The sequence below is a fragment of the Octopus bimaculoides genome, chromosome 2, assembly GCF_046866305.1.
Source record: "Octopus bimaculoides isolate indiv1 chromosome 2, ASM4686630v1, whole genome shotgun sequence".
NCBI classification, from domain to species: domain Eukaryota; kingdom Metazoa; phylum Mollusca; class Cephalopoda; order Octopoda; family Octopodidae; genus Octopus; species Octopus bimaculoides.
Window position 1 is genome coordinate 8420873 of NC_142929.1, and position 14325 is coordinate 8435197.

Genomic DNA, 14325 nt, shown 5'->3' on the forward strand with positions numbered 1-14325 from the left:
TCATCACAACATCATCATCATCATATCCTCACCGGCACCCTCGCCTCCGCCACTATCGCCTCCGCCACCATCGCCTCCCCCCATCACCAATACCATCGTCGTCATCATCATCATCATCATCATCATCGTCATCATTTCCACCGCCACTGCCGCTACAAACACAACCGCCAACACAAACAAAACCGCCAGCACCACTACCACCACTACCACCACCACCACCACTACCAACACCAGCACCAGCACCAGAACCAACACCGCCACCACCACCACCACCACCACCACCTTCACCATCACCACCACCACCACCACCACCACACCACCACCACCACCACCACCACCAGCATCGCCACCACCACCACCACCACCACCACCACCACCACCACCACACCACCACCACCACCACCACCACCACCACCACCACACCACCACCACCACACCACCACCACCACACCACCACCACCACCACCACCACCACCACCACCACCACCACCACCACCATCACCATGTTACTATTGTTGTGGATAGTTCCTACGGTGAGTTTGTATTGTTGTTGTTGGTATTGTTGTTATGTAGTGTTGTTCAGTTTTAATGAAATGTCAGAGTGTTACAATATTTAAAAACAATAATTTAATTAAACGGACTTTTCTGTTTTTAAATTGAATTATCAGTAGGGCATAATTGTTTTTGACTCCTTTGCTTTTTACAAAGTTACAATCTAATTAAAATATGGAATCCTGAAAGTGTGAAACAACTACTAAAATATTTTCCGAGCAAAAATTCTTGACTATTATTAGAATACGTTCATATAGGCGAAGGCATGGCTGCGTGGTAAGAAGCTTGTTTCCGAAGCAATTAGTTCTGGGTTCAGTCCCAATGCGAGGCACCTTGGGTATGCGTCTTTTATCATAGTCACCGGCCGACCAAATCCCTTGTGCATGTATTTGGTAGACGGAAACTAAAAGAATTCTGTCGTGTGTAAATATATATATATATATATATATATATATATATATATATATATATATATATATATATATATATATATATATATATATATATATATATACTTGGAAGAGACTGCGTGGCGTTCAGTCATATAATAATATATATGTATGTGTGTGTGTGTGTGTATGTGTATACACACACACACACACATATATATATATATGCATATATATACGTATATGTGCATACTTACATCTATACGTATATATATCAACGAACGACACAAAGAACGACCCTTCATCATATGTCGTTCTTTATGTTTGTTTTGTTTTCCATTTGAGTCATTCGGTGTTCGAAAAATAGTTCATGTTCCGTGTACTCGTGCTTCGCACTTTTTTGTTATACACGTTTCGTGACGTCCTGTGCCTACATATGCATACACACACACACATGTATATATATATATATATATATATATATATATATATATATATATACGTATAGGTGTAAGTATGCATATATATATATATAACAAAAACCAGAGCATGAGGCAACATCAACGCCCATCCCACCAGGAATCAAAGAGGAACTACGGTAAGAACTCTTCCCCTTTTGTACGCAAACACCCTAATCTACACATTATACACAGAAAACATGAACAAAATAAATATTTCTCTGATCAGACCTTTAGACGTAGGAACACCAGATCATTTTCAAAACCTCAACAAAGATTACCTACAAAAAACGGGGAAAAAAACCGGCCTAGAACCAGAAACAATACCAGACCATCCTCTCAGATCACTAATACCAATACTTACAAATTGAAAAAGAAGATATTTAATTCTGAAAATAGGAAGGCAAACATAACAACACCAGGTAAAATAACACAACGAAAACACAAACTTCAAATCAACACCAACAAAAATAGCAACCATAAACAGAAAAAAATTCATTTTTCAATGTCAGGACAACAAACACCGGAGAAAGAAACACTCCAAGAAGTAACATACCCAAAACAATTGGACACATAGACCCTAAGATAATTAATCTTTCCAGAAGAGATCTTGACAATGATGAAACCCAACTTCTGTTAAAAGGCCTGAAATTTACACCTACACCAACAGTCAACCACCATGAACTAAAGGAAGATATCCAGAAATTCTGTCGCAAATTACGACTTGTCGAATTCTTCACCACCAATATTAATAATAAAAATAATAATGAAACCGAAGATTCTTTAGTGAGGAATAAATCAAATTTCACCCCACCAAAAGGCAGAAATATCTACCTGGACCAATATATTGACACCCTATCAAACTTCCCCCTAAAACAAAATACCAAAATTAGGCCGAACATTAACAAATCAGAGATATCTGCACTTAAACGCATACAAAACGATGAAACAATAATAATTAAACAAGCAGATAAAGGGGGTGCAATCGTCATCATGGATGTGGAATACTACAAGGATTTAGTTGAGGAACAACTAAATGACACAACCTTCTATTGTGAAATACCCTCGAACATAGACCACCACATCATGAAGAAGATCAACCACCTAGTTTCTAAACACTACAACTCACTCACTGACAATGAAAGAGACTACATCACCAACTTCGAACCAAAACCCAGTAACTTTTATGGCTTACCCAAAATACATAAGTCAGAAGATATTCAACAGGGAGTAAAGGAACAACGAAGTGAATACATAAAAGTGCTACATCCAAAAGATTTAAAACTTAGACCAATTATAGCTGGCCCAGTATGCCCTACTCACCGTCTAAGCAATTTCATCGACATTCTTTTGAAGCCACTTTGTACATACATACCCAGTTTCATTCGGGATGACATCGACTTTTTATCCCATCTTCCCAAAACCACTGAAACAAACTCAATCCTACTGAGCTTCGATGTAGTAAGCCTATACACAAATATCCCACATGATTTAGGAATAAAGGCAGTTGAATACTGGGTAAACAAACACAGAGAAGCAATTCCCAACAGGTACACGGTGACATTTATACTAGAATCAGTGAGACTTATCCTGGAAAATAATACGTTCTTCTTCAATGGTAAGACCTATATCCAAATTAAAGGCACGGCTATGGGGACGAGGTTTGCCCCCGTTTATGCGAATTCGGTGATGGGTTACTTGGAACAAAAACTCTACCAGGAAATAGAGGAGAGATATAACACCGAATTTAGGAAGCTTATAGAAAAAGCATGGAAGAGATACCTGGACGATTGCTTCATAATCTGGACCAAACCTCAAAGCATTGTGGAAGAATTTAACACCCTCCTGAACAACCTACACCCATCCATCCAATTTACAAAGGAGATGAACAGTAGCAAATTACCATTTCTAGACATAATGGTAATTAAAAAGAACACCGCCATTACCACAGATATATATTACAAACACACAGACACACACCAATACTTGAACTTTAAATCGTGCCATCCACCCCATACAAAACGCAACATACCATACTGCCTAGCCAGGAGAATATGTACTATTGTAGAGGATATAGAGACCAGAAATCAACGCCTGATGGAACTGAAAGAATTTCTGCTGAAGCAAAAATACCCATCACGACTCATAGAAAATGGTATTCAGCGGGTTTCGAAAATACCCATACAACAACTGAGGACACCGCAAAGAAAAGACAAACAGGAAAAGATCATTCCATTTATAGTGACACAAAATCCATGCCACCAGAACATCTTTAATATCGCCAAAGCGAACTTACCGATCCTTGCACAAAGTAAGGAATTGAGAAATATCATTACAGATCAAAATATAACTCTCAGTAAGAGACAACCTAAAAACTTGAAAAAACTATTAACAAAGGCAAGGTTTGACCTCAGCAACAAAAATCAAACATTCACTGTATCCAAATGCAATGATAGCCGATGCGGCACATGCCGATCAATCCATACCGGCCCATATATGAACACAAAAACAGGGAAAATATTCACCAATGCGAACATGAACTGCAAAAGTAGAAATCTAATCTACTGCATCAAATGCCCTAATTGTGAAGAATTGTACGTTGGCCAGACAGGTAATGCACTATCGGAACACTCACGGGTACATCGACAACAGATTAAAAACCCAGAAGTCCGCCAAATACCACTGAGTAAGCATCTAGCAACATGTGGTCATCAAACTTTTATTATATTCCCATTCCATAAACTTTACAACCGGAATGAAATTAAAAGAAAATGCAAAGAAAAGGACTTTATTAAGAAATTCAAACCCACTCTTAACAAACAATGATTAAATCCATCTTACTTGGGGTTTAAAAATCTTATCCCTGTAACCAAAACACAAAAAATCTCTCAGATATCATCATTTATATAAATAGATTTGGCATCATTTCTAAGAACAGCCAAACACCTACTGGGGTTTAAAAATCTTATCCCTACAACCCACACAAAACAATAAATTAAAATATCATCATTTCTAAAAATAGATTTGACATCAATTCTAAAAGTGGCCAAACACCTACTGCTGCCGTCCAAAGGAATTGGTATAAAAGCCAGAAAACCAGCCAACTAATTACAGTCTGTTAAAGTCTGTCATACCGGCCATGAGGAAGGGAAATAGCCCTGAAACTCGAGTCGCCTTTATATATTTATATTTATATATTTATATATTTGATCCTTTATATTGAACACTCAATATTTCATCTACATTCAATACTTTCTTTCATGGTGCCATCCATTTTTATTTTATTTTATTTTATATTATATATTGTATATTATATTATATATTGTATATTCCATATTCTATACCCCACATTAGTTCTGCAGGAATATAAATAAAACATAAAAAACAGACAGTGTTGGAACTCTTTTAAACTAAATAATATATATATATATATATATATATATATATATATATATATATGTATGTATGTATATATTTATATGCTTGCGTGTCGGAGTTTGTCCTCCCACCGTCGCTTGACAACCGATGTTGGTGTGTTTACGTTCCCGCAACCTAGTGGTTCGGCAAAAAAGAACGATACATTAATTACTAGGCTTACAAAGAATAAGTTCTGGGGTCGATTTGCTCGACTAAAAGGTGGTGCTTCAGCATGGCCGCAGTCAAATCACTGAAACAAGTGAAAGAATAAAAGAATAAACAAGAATATTGAGAGAGCACAAACCTCCGTCAAGGCAACATTAAAGTTCTCTCAACGATTAGCATGAGGGGATGTTTAAAATGTGAATATCTGAAATAAACTCGACCACTCTCACAAATGAGAATACTAAAAAATGAACCCAACCGCTCTCAAAAGTTAAGTAAAAAAAAAAAAAAAAAAAAAAAAAAACAGAAAAAAATTCAAGGTCCTTGTCTGGTACCGGATCGATCCCAAAATCTAATCTGTTCGTGTCAGTTACGAGGCCAAACATCCCTAAAAGTTTCATCAGAATCTGTCCAGCGGTTCTTGAGATATCTTGTGCACGGACAAATAAACAATTACGTCTGAAAACAATGCCTCCGCCTTTGCTAAGACGGAGGTAGTAATAATAATACGCACACATGTATCATCAATGCAGTCTATCATGGACCAACAACTGGATTACTACCTCCCACTTTGAAGGATATGTGTTTGCAATCCAGGAACAAGAAATATCAATACCTGATGCACAAAAGGGACAGAGATGCAGGAGAAGCAGTAAAATGTGACAACTGAGGCAGATTTTGTGGAGTTAAACCCGAAGATATCACCCACATCTTATACAGTTATCCGAAAATGTCATCATGGTATTATCTGTCTATGTGATATGGTGTTGTAGTTAGGACACTATAACGAGATCAGTCGGAACGATAATCCCGAGGACAAAGAAATAAGAACCAGTTGTGGAAATCAACTGTCTAGCGGATGTTGACATAAAGCTGAAGATTAGTGAGACTGCAGTTACTCTATCCAGATTACAAGTTCAGGTTTATACCTGAAATTATTGGGGCTCTGGAAAATGTAACACCCTGTCTAAATACCATTCTTGAGAATTAGGCTTCTCTATATCAGAAAGAAGATTCGAAGACTACCGATCCAATCCATCACTGCAACTGTAAAAATCTGTAAACCTTTTCAGAAGTTTATCATTTAAGTATGTATGAGTATGTCTAGATACGCAAGTATATACATGAGAAGACATGCATAAAACAAAACATAACGTTGCACGTATACATACATACATACATCCATACATACATACATACATACATACATACATGCACAGATACCCTGTTGTTGCTGTTGAAATTCCAATGTCGGTGCTTTGGATCTAGGTTAGAGACCGGCTATTTCTCTATTGGCAAGAACTCTTGAAATAAAATTGAATAATGGCATACAAAGTAGAAACTGACTTTTATTCTGTGACGCGGCTTCTTCAGCACACTCCACTTTCACAAATTCCATTTTCTAATATCCGAGCCTCTAATCACCCTTATTTTCCTCGAGTATCAGCTCTTATTCTTTAAATGTAATATTAAACCTACATGAGCTTTTAGTCAGGAGTTTCCCAGCCTGGCACTTCAATGAGCTCCCGATCGCAATGCTTCACTCGTCTCTTCATCTCCAATATGTATTACGAGGATGGGCTGAAAGATTCATCGGCTGACTGCGAAGGAGTGATGCTCGAACTGTGAAATCTTGGATGCGTTAATTTCAACACTTCTTATTAATAACTGTATTGTTTCTTTCCAGGTAAACTGACATATGACTGTTCAAAGAAGACTTCAAATATAACTAGTAGCAACATCAAATAAACAGTCATTATCTCTGCGATACTGGTTCCCAGCCAAGTGTTTTTTCATATTGGGGAACATATGATAGTCAGATGGGGTCAAATCAGAAGAATAGGGAGAGCGATCAACCAATTAAAAATCAGAGTCGCCCACAACAGCCATTGAAACCAAGCACTTGTGTGCTGGAGCATCGTTCTGATGAAAAAGACCCCTTTCATCAGTTTTGTTGGGCGTTTGATCCTGATAACCTTTCGTAACTGCCTTATCAAGTTGGCATAGTACTATCTATTGATGCTGTAGCCCTTTTTAAGATAGTCAATAAGCACAATACATTTTACGCCCTAAAAGACTGAGGCCATCACCTTCCCTACAGATGAAACTACCTCAGTCTTCTTTGGAGCAGATGAGGATGGGTGTTTGCATTGCATAGGTTATCTCTTTGTCTCTGGCTCAAAATGATGAAGCTAACACTCATCTTGGGTTAGGAAACATTCAAGGAAATCAGCCCGCCTTCGTAGATCTCCACCTGATCAAACACCTTGTCTGCACTTCTTCCAGTCCAAGATTCTGCATAGTGTAGAATCTTATTCCGTGCAATATACGTAAGTCAAATGAGTTGCCATTTGGAACATAAGATCTGTGAACATATTTGCTGAACCTCAGTAGCAATGCACGAGCAGTCTTCAAACCTGTAGCCCAACACCTTATTTCAATCGGTCACTATTCTGACTCCGACACACTATTGTTTCTAACTGTTGCATTTTACTTTGTTGCAGCAAGGAGACCTAGGACAGAGGCACATATTTCCATGTCTATGAGTATTTTACAAGATCAAACTGAAAAGTATCAGCTTGCAATATTAAATAGTATTTATATTGACTTTACTGTTGCATCGCAACAACAGAATTGGTTACATACCGACACCATATTAGGGCCCCTTTAATTGTCCAGGTTCAGCTGTGATTTTGAACTCGGCACTAAAGTATACCAAAATACTCGTTAATTGTATAGTTACCTCTGTTGCTACAACAATAAGCTGCAGATGCGTGTTGTCTATTTTAGTTAGGTGAACTGGATCAACCATAATTAAGAACCTTACAAAATCAGTTTCTCAACGATAACTGTTAACTATTGAATGTGTAGCCTGGCATCCTTCTTTCACAGCAAATGGTCAACCTATTGCTTACTATCAAAAGTACTTTAAAAACTGTTTGCTTATTATTGCTTTGTGATTAAATTGTAGAAAACGCAAAGAGGTATTTAGCAATGTTATCATTCGTGTTTCAAAGAATTAATCGATCTTGGAATCAAAAGTATTAAACTATTTTGGTCTGTCCCTAAAATTCAAAATTATACATTAACAGTTTGACTTTGGGGCATTGGATATAAAGAGGAAACGATACCAATAATGTAATTTTAAAGAATTGAAATTAACCTAAAATAACGATTTCTTACATTGGAGCAAATCCACAAATCAATAGGGAAAGAGAATAGAAGACTGAATCGATCGTTGTATATTTAACTTGTATTTAGTTTATCGATCTCGGAAAAAAATGAATGATAAAGTCAACATTGACAAAAACTTGAATTCAGAATCTCGAAGGGTGTAAATAAATATTATCAATCATCAAGTTGAATGTTTAATCGTTTCGTCCGTTACAAGCCACTAAATTAATTTACATTAATGATATATGTATGTATTGATTCCGACGAACGTTGTTATAGGTAAGGCCTAAGGGGAAACTCGTTTGAGCAAATTATTTTTTAAAGATGGAATTTGTATATCACTACAAAAGAAAAAGGACTATATACCACTAACTTTTGTTTTTTCTTCTTTCGTCTACGGATCATTTCTTAAGTATATCTAGCAACAATATCGGATTCTGTTAAGAGATATTAATAGGAGGGAGATGAAAAATTGAGTGTACGTTAAAAAGTACAATATCCAAACTAAATCAATGTCATAAACATGTCATTTCTAAAAAGAATTTTAATGAAATTAATTTAAGATTTAACTTGAAATAAAAAAAACCGTATCTTTTTTCTGTTTATTGTGAGTCGGTTACTCTTATCTGTTATAAACAATAAATTTTCTAAAAAATTTATTGCATTTTTTATATTTTTGATTGTGTTGGAATTTAAATCAAACATCAGCGCTGAAACATTATTCAAATATTTAAAGAGTTGAAATATGAATCTAAAACAATGAAACAAAAACTAAAACGTCAAATTCTTGATCTACTTTTTTATTGGTAAGCAGCCAGATTGTCTGAGAACCTAATCAATCTTTTACGTTTTTACCTTACTTCTAATCTGATGTATCATAATTAAAAATCCAATAACAGCTGACTCTTGCAAATTATCTACGGATAATTAACATATCGATATTTGAATAGTTGAAGACGAAAGAGAAGTGTGTAAATCTCTTGCAAATATGTACTGAGTAACAACTACAACAATAATTACATCGTTTGACAGGAACGAAAAAAAGAGGAAAAAAAAAACAAGAGAAAAGGAAAAAAAATCTGCCACGTATTTGAATGTTGTACAAACGAAACTTCATTTGATGAGTAGAATATTAAAAAAAATAGAACCCAAAAAACAAAAGACATTTTGTAAAGCTGAACAAAATATTGGTTTAAAATTTCGACACGGGGCCAGCAATTTCTGGGCAGGGTAACTCGAATAAATCGACCCCAGTACGCAGCTGATATTTATTTTATCGATTCTGAAAGGTAAAGTTGATTTTGGCAAAATTTGAACTCAGAACGTATAGACGGACTAAATGTTGCTAAGCATTTTGACCGGCGCACTAATGTTCTACCAGTTCGTTGCATTTCTAAAATGAACAAAATATTAGAGGACTAATATTATACTTTTTTTAAATATAATAGTAGTGGCTGTGTGGTAAGTAGCGTGCTTAGCAGCCACATTGTTCCCAGTTCAGTCCCATTGCGTGGCACCTTGGACAAGTGTCTTCTACTATAGCCTCGGACCGACCAAATCCTTGTGAGTGGATTTGGTAGACGGAAACTGAAAGAAGCCCGTGGTAAGAAGCTTGCTTCTCAATCACATGGTTCCGGGTTCTAGATAGAGTAACTACAGATTTCTCAATAGTTCAGCGTAGGTATTCTCTTTTTACTGACCTTCAGCTTTATGTTAACATCCGATGAGCAGTTAATTTCCACAATTGTGCACAGTTTCTCTTCTCTGTCCCAAATCATCATATTAGGTCTGTTGTGCTTACATTTTGTTGAGGCTTTCACTGGGACATTCCAACAGTATTCCTTTTTATTATGAGTAGCTATGGCCTCTGCTATATTGTGGGTTCTTATTTCTTTGTCCTAGGGATTATCCTTCCGACGTATTTCATTATACAGTGTCCTTGCTACAACGTCATGTGTCATCAGTAGATAATACCGTGATGACAATTTTGGACAACTGCTTGATATGTGGGTGATACCTTCAATGTGAACTCCACAAAGTCTGCATCGGTTGTCACACTTTACGGCTTTACCTGCATCTCTATCCCTTTTGTGCATCAGGTACTTGGATGATATTTCCTTCCTGTTCCCGGATTGCAAACGCATACTCTTCAAAGTGGGAGGTAGTAATCCGGCTATTGGTCCATGATAAACTGCTTTGACGATCGATGTCACCATCATCATGGACCTTTCTAGTAACATATCCATGCATAGTCTTCTGCTCATATAGTCTCATCCTTTCATCTGATGATACGTTGCGGTAGAGTCGTGCGACTTCTTTGGGTATGTATTCTAGGTTATCAGACAATGAATGTTGTTCAAAGAGCTGCCTTCCAAGTCTTATGATGTTACCAGCCTCACGTATGCAAACACTGTCAAGGTATGCACTTCGACACTTGGTGGTTAAAATATGTTACTGAAGGGATATGATGCGACATTCAAAGGCATTTTGGATCGATGTTAAGCCTCTTCCGCCTTGTTTCCGTTTTAGGTCGCAGCGATCTACGTCACTGTTTATGTGGAAATTATGTGTGCTTATTAGTATTTTTCGGGTTTTCACATCAATGGCTCGGGTCTTATCTAGCGTTCAATCAAGCAGCCCAAATGTTGATATGAGTACTGGCACTGCAAATACATTGTGGGCCACTGTTTTATTGAATGCAGAGAGTTCTGAGGTCCAATTTTTTTTATTCGGCTGTAATATTCTTTAGTGACACGTGTTTTGTTACAGGTGCTACTGTAAGATATATTTTCATCCACCCCTAGATACCTGTAACATTCCTCGTCAGATACAGGGGAAACAGTTAAATCATTGATGGTGATGTAACTAGTCTGGTTTATAGTTTTCCCCTTTTCCACAACCATATAACAACATTTAAATTGCTCAAACTCCAATCCTACATCCTTTGAGAATGTTGTAACTAGATCAAGGCTCTTTTTCATTTCCTGCATATTCTTTGCATAAAGTTTTAAGTCATCCACAAAGAAGCAGTGTCTAATTTCGGTATTTCTGTTTCCTTGTGAACCAGTTAGATATCCTTCAGACTTCCTTAACATGAATGATCAGGGGTTTACAGAAAGTATAAACAACATCACAGAGAGGCTTTGTCCTTGGAATATGCCTTTGCGATATTGTATTCTATCGGTGATAATACATTCACTCTTCGTGTTTAATTTCAAGATGGTGGCTCACAATGAAGTCAGGTCAGCTATGGCTTTGACTATTCTCACTGGAACTTTAGCAAGTTGAAGGGTTTCTAGCATCCATGAGTGGGGAACTGAGTCAAAGGCTTTCCTGTAGTCAAGCCACATTGAAACTAGGTTCCTCCTATGCTCTCGTACCTCTGACATCACAGTTCTGTTGATTAACAATTGCTCGACACATCCGCAGACTTCCTTCTTTCCAGCTACTTGTTCTGCTGTGATAATGTTATTGGTTTCACAATGGTCCTGGAGGAAGAGGTTTAAACGCGTTGTATATATCTTATACAGTAAGTTCTGGCATGCAATTGGCCGGTAGTTTTTTGCCATGTGGGTGATTCTGCATTTGGAGAACAATTTTGTCTCTGCCAGAGCTAACCAGTGTGGTATGCTACTGTTCCCAATAAAAGCTTGCTGGTACGGAGAAGATATGGTCGGTAGAACGTTGTATGTGTGAATGTGTGAATGTATGTAAGTATTTGTATGTAAGTGAATGTAAGTGTTTCTGTGCGTCTTTGCCCTTGTGTTTATCCTCCACCGCTTTACAACCGGTATTGGGGTGTTTACATCCCCCCATAACTTAGGGGGTGAATCGAACTAGTGTCTCTATATAAAAATAAACCATTTGATAAATATTCCAGCAAACGTGAATAGAAACATTAAGAACAGAGCCTCATGGACATTTCAAAAATTGAATTGAATTGGCATTTTTTATTTATTTATTCTTTTTTGTTCTTTCCTTCACGTCAAGCAAATCAATTTTTCATGCTTGCTTGTATAAAAAAAAATTCTCGAAATAGATTCTGTAATTTCTAAAGACAAGGCCATAATTTTGTCGAAGAGTATTGTTGACTAAATTAGAGCAAGTTTCTGACTACTACTTAGTTCTTGAAGAATGAAATGTAAAACCGGCCTCTTTGGGATTTGCTAGCAGTATATAAAGGGATGGGGCCTAATTCTGAGCAGCAGTTTTATCTAGTTCTGTCGAAACATTATTGTCACATGGTAAGAAACTTAGAAACTTATACACAGGAGCTTTCCTCCTGGCCCAGATAGCCCTGTAAATATCCATGGAATACAGTGTGATAAAATGAGCGATGAATTTAATCTAATAATGGGAAAATAGAACGAAAATATGTAGCTCTTCTGTTAAATTGAATGGTTATTTATTTCTTTATTGCCCACGTGGGGCTAAACATAGAGGGCACAAACAAGGACTTACAAAGGGATTAAGTTGATTACATCGACCTCTGTCCATCGGCGGAATTTGAACTCAGAACGTAACGGCGGACGAGATACCGCTAAGCATTTGGCCCGGCGTGCTAACGATTCAACCAGCTCGCCGCCTTAAATTGAATACTTATTTCAAGTAAAAAGTACTTTTTATAGACTTATGTAATATATTTATACAGATCTATTTCTTATGCGTGTGGCATTACAGTCTATGAATTCTTATCTCACCCCATTAAAAAAATTGGGTCATCTCCACTAACTAAAGTAATTGTTGAACCTTCAATAAAACAAAGAAATGAAAAAATTAATAAAAGTGAAAAGATTAAACATCTTATTGAATCTGATAATATTTTTATAACCAATCGTACAAAACTGGGTACTTTTTGATTATCTCACCCCCATTAAAAAATTGCCATTAAAAATTGGGTTATCTCCCAACTAAAAAAACTGAGTTTATGTGGCAACAAGAGATTGGATTCAAAGAGTTAGATCCTTTTCATTCAATACTTCAACACATTATTGACTTTTGGCCTCCTCAATAGGAATGGTACGATTTGTTATAAGAATGTTATTAGATTCAGTAAGCTGTTTAATTTTTTCAGTTTTGTATGATTTCTTATAAAATATTATCAGATTCAATACAATGTTTCATTTTTTCACTTTTTACGTTTATTAATTTTTTTCATATTCTTTTCTTTTCTTTTATTGAGTGTTAAACATTTTTTTTAGTTGAAGGAGATAACCAAAAGTACCGATATTTCTCGTAAAACGCTGGGGAGATAACCCAATTTTTAACGGGGGTGAGATACCCAAAAATTACCCAAAACTGAAAAAATTTAACAAACATAAAAACTGAAAAAATTAAGCGTCTTACTGAATCTAATAAGATTTTTATAACAAATCATACCATGTCTATTGAGGATGCCAAACGTCAGCAATGTGTTGAAGTACTGAATCAAAAGGATTTAAGTCTTTTAATTCAATCCCTTGTCACATAACCCAGTTTTTTTTAATGGGGGTGAGATAACCAAAATGTAACCAAAAGTTGATCATCAGTCTATGAATTCTTAGCCTTAAAAAAAATTAACTTTTTACTTGGTAGAAGCTGCGTTGAACAATATTGCAGCTTGTTACGTTGTTTAGTCAGGGGAGAAACAGACGGGTCCTGATCATTTGCAGAACCACTTAAATTGGTGGATGAAAGTTATCCTTAGCTAGAGACCTTGGTTGAATTCTGGCAATAGAGCGGACTCTGCTGAAGACACTCAAAACACTTAGTGTAGGTTCTAAACAAATCAACTAATTAAGTCTATCACCCAAGAACACCAGATTGTTGGTACTGCTGTTGTTGTTCAGCCCTAGGCCAACGCTGTTCGAACAGACCTATGATCAAAAAAATTCCAGCTTTGGTGGCCATTCCGTCTTTTTCTTATGTGTAAGGATTCCACTTCCACATTACCGAACGTGTCTGTTTTTTTTTTGAGACTGTAGGTTGTAGTTTGAGAGAGAGAGTTGGCTGCTATTTCTACAGGTCGAACAGCCACGTACAAGCCTACCGTTTACCGACTGCTTCAGTAATCGTAGTTACAATTGAGGTTGTGATAGTGTTGTCTGTTGTAGGAAGGAAACGGTCGTTCTTTTTCACCACTGAAGTTCATCTAATTTCTCAATATTAATGAAATATATTCAAAAAATCCC